We start from the raw sequence: 4,389 nt of genomic DNA, 5'->3' as shown, positions 1-4,389 counted from the left end.
AACCTTGACTATTCTTTTCCTATTATATTCTTTCCAGGCCTTGGGTTGAATACAAAGGTATAATTCCACATAGTGAAATGTAGAATAAGCAAAAGGATTTAAAGTTGGGAGCTAATAATTAATTTTCATAAAAAAAAGTAAATTAAAAACATAATTATCTAATTCAATTAACTTCAATTTGATGATCGTGAATAATGTATTAATTAACATTTTAATTATTTGTATAAACTTGTGTAGTTATGGTTGATCAATGTGCTTAGTAATATGGCTAGTTATGTATCTCTTTTCTTTGCAATGCTCAAAATAAAAAATTTGCTATAAAGTAGTTTTTCAAAAAGTATCTACATGATGCTGTTGTACATTGTGAATACTAATTACTATGATAATTATGACATTTATATTCTCCATTGATTTGATTTGATTGTCTAAATGTATAATAGTAGTTTAGTAGTAGTATGAAATTGTGCAAGTTAAATTTAGTTATTGTAGGTTAAATTCATTTAACTCATGGGGAATTTTATTTTTAATTCATAAACAAAGATCAAATTATAATATTTAAATTTCGTTAAAGTTAAATAATCTTTGATTTGATTGATGTTATTTGTTCAACCAATAATAGTGATTTATACCATTCAGTTTGCTGCAATTTGTTTATTTGAAAATTCAGTTTTTGTGGGGTGAGGGTTTAAACCACCATAAAAATTTAAAAAAACCTCCAAAAAATTTAACTCAGAACCCCACAAAGCAGACAAAGAATCGCCACTAAATTACGCCGTGGGGTTCTATAAAACCGCTACAAATAAGCTCGTGGCACCTCAAATTTTAGAGGTTTGGAAAACTCACACAAACCAAGAAAAAAACCGCCACAAATAAGATTGAATCTTGTAGTGTTCTTTTATTAACTAAACAAATATAAAGATATAAAGTTAGAATTTAATTTTGATGTACTGTCAATGTAAAGTAATTTTACACGTGCATCTAATTACGCAATGTTATGATGCGGGTCAAATGTTGGTTCAAAATTTCTCAAAAGGAATCTCATCACAAATATAGTTCCAAACCAACAAATTAACTTGTGTTAGATTTTAGTTTGTTGTCATAAATTTAATTCAATAAACACCAGGAGTTTTAAATCCCGGGACGTCTCTCAAAGAAATTGCAGTGAGGTGTGCACATCATTGGTTATGAAAAAAAAGGGGTTTGAAAGCAAAAGACAAGAAATTAAATTGAAAGAAAGTAAAGAGCAAACAAAGAAATTCAAGTGCTAAAAGATATCTTGGCAAGGATTGAGAGTTAAAGTTTCCTATCTAAGTCGTGGACCACAAACATGGTAATTAAGAAAAGTTAATCCCACTTTGTCATCCCCAAATATCGGAAAAAAAGTCAAGTAGGGGATTCAATTGATTATGAGGTTTTGATAATTAAAATATAAATAAAACAGAAAATAAGATAGAGATACTTATGTAATTCATTAGTAGGGATTTCAGATAAGCGTCTGGAGATGCTTTGTTGCTTCTAAACTTCTGCTTTTCTACTGCCTTCTTCCAACCATGCTTTACCTCTTTCCATGGCAAGCTGTATGACCCTCTCGGATGAAAACAAATCCATATGCGCTGTCACCGTTGCTTGTCCCCAAGCAACTGAAAACAAAATAGGATAAAAAGAAGAGAATATACAATGAATTCCAAACTTATCAATGAAGATTAGCTTCAATTAGATGAGAGGGACTTGTAGCCTTTTTGCTTCTGAATAGTTTTGGCATCTCACTTTATCCTTTGAAGTTCAGAATGATTGGCATCTATAGGAACTCAGAATTCAGATTGTGTTATTGATTCTCTTAGTTTAGTATGTTGATTCTTGAACACAACTACTTTATGAGTGTTGGCTGTGACCCTAAGCATTTTGTTTTCCTGTATTAACACCAGATACATAAATGCCACAGACATATAATTGAGTGAACCTTTTTCAGATTATGACTCAGCTTTGCTAGAGTCCCCAGTTAGAGGTGTCCAGAGCTCTTAAGCGCACTCTTTTTTTTTTTTGCTTTGGACCACGACTTTAACCGCTCAGTCTCAAGCTTTTCACTTGACACCTTCACGCCACAAGCACGTTGTTAGGGACAGCTTGGTTTAGCCGCTTAGACCAGGATTTTATTCCTTTGGGGCCCTCCTATCCATTAATGCTCAAAGCCTTGGATCTTTTTTACCCTTGCCTTTTGGTTTAAAGGGCTATTGGCTTTTTCTGCTTGCTTTTTCTTTTTCTTTCTTCTTCTTTTTTTTTCGCAAGCTTTGTCTATTCACTGCTTTTTCTTGCTTCAAGAATCAATTTTATGATTTTTCAGATTATCAATAACATTTCTCCTTTTCATTATTATTTCAAGAGCCAACAATTTTAACATTCATAAACAACAAATTCAAAAATATGCATTGTTCAAGCATTCATTTAGAAACAAAAGGTGTTGCCACCACATCAAAATAATTAAACTAATTTCAAGATAGAATTCGAAATCATGTACTTCTTGTTCTTTTACAATTAAAAACATTTTTCATTTAAGAAAGGTGATGGATTCATAGGACATTCATAGCTTTAAGACATAGACACTAGACACTAATGATCATGTAATAAAGACACAAACATAGATAAAACATAAAGCATAATTTTTGAAAAACTGAAAAATAAGAACAAGGAAATTAAAGAACGGGTCCACCTTAGTGATGGCGGCTAGTTCTTCCTCTTGAAGATTTTATGGAGTGCTTGAGCTCCTCAATGTCTCTTCCTTGCCTTTTCTGCTCCTCCCTCATGGCTCTTTGGTCTTCTCTAATTTCATGGAGGAGGAGGGAATGCTCTTAGTGCTCCATCCTTAGTTGTCCCATGTTGGAACTCAATTCTCCTAAGCAGGTATTGATTTGCTCCCAATAGTTTTGTGGAGGAAAGTGCATCCCTTGAGGCATCTCAGGAATTTCATGATGAGGAATTTCCTCATGCTCTTGTTGAGGTCCATGAGTGGGCTCTCTTGTTTGCTCCATTCTTTTCTTAGTGATGGGTTTGTCCTCTTCAATGAGGATATCTCTCTCTATGGCAATTCCGGCTGAATTGCATAGGTGACAAATGAGATGAGGAAAGGCTAACCTTGCCAAAGTGGAAGACTTGTCCGCCACCTTGTAGAGTTCTAGGGATATGATCTCATGAACTTCTACTTCTTCTCTATTCATGATACTATGGATCATGATAGCCCGGTCTATTGTGACTTCAGACTGGTTGCTAGTAGGAATTATAGAGCGTTGGATAAACTCCAACCATCCCCTAGCCACGGGTTTGAGGTCAAGCCTTTTTAGTTGAACCGGCTTGCCTCTTGAATCTCTCTTCCATTGAGCGCCTTCCACACAAATGTCCCAAAGGACTTGGTCCAACCTTTGATCAAAGTTGACCCTTCTAGTGAAAGGGTAAGGATCTCCTTGCATCATTGGCAAGTTGAATGCTAGCCTCACATTTTCCGGACTGAAATCCAAGTATTTCTCCCGAACCATTGTGAGCCAATTCTTTGGGTTCGGGTTCACACCTTGGTCATGGTTTCTAGTGATCCATGCATTAGCATAGAACTCTTGAACCATTAAGATCCCGACTTGTTGAATGGGGTTGGTGAGAATTTCCCAACCTCTCCTTCGAATCTCATGTCGGATCTCCGGATATTCACTCTTTTTTGGCTTGAAGGGGACCTCGGGGATCACCTTTTATTTGGCCACAACTTTATAGATGTGGTCTTGATGCACCTTTGAGATGAATCTCTCCATCTTCCATGACTCGGAGGTTGAAGCAATTGCCTTCCATTTCCTCTTTCTAGAGGTTTCTCCGGCCTTAGGTGCCATTAATGGGTATGGAAAAACAAAAATCTTAGCTTTTCCCACACCAAATTTAGAATGTTTGCTCGTCCTCGAGCAAAAGAAGAAAGAAATGAGTAGAAGAAGAAGAAGAAATGAAGGAGATGGAGGTGGGGAGAGGGTTCGGCCAAGTGGGGTGTAATATGTATGATGTGTGAAATTGAAAGTGGTAAGGAGTGGTATTTATAGGGTAAGGGAGAGAGGGTAGCCGTGTATGAGGGGTTGGGTTTGGGAGGAGTTATTGATGGGATTGGTCAAGGGTGTTTGGAGAAGAGTGTTATGGAAAGGTGTGAAGAGGAGAGAAGAAGAGGTGGGATAGGTGGGGATCCTATGGGGCCCACATATCCTGAGGTGTCAAGGAGTTTGAGTCCCTGCACCATTCTGGCGTTCAAATGCCCATTGTGTGCCAAATCTGGCGTTTAACGCCAGCTCTAATACCTTTCCTGGCGTTAAACGCCAGTTGATGCGTGAGCATCTTTCCTATCTTTTCCTAGTGAATTTGCATCTAACT

This window comes from Arachis ipaensis, chromosome B04, assembly GCF_000816755.2.
Source record: "Arachis ipaensis cultivar K30076 chromosome B04, Araip1.1, whole genome shotgun sequence".
Classification (NCBI taxonomy): Eukaryota; Viridiplantae; Streptophyta; class Magnoliopsida; order Fabales; family Fabaceae; genus Arachis; species Arachis ipaensis.
The sequence above is the reverse complement of the archived record's forward strand: the minus strand, read 5'-3'. Positions refer to the sequence as shown.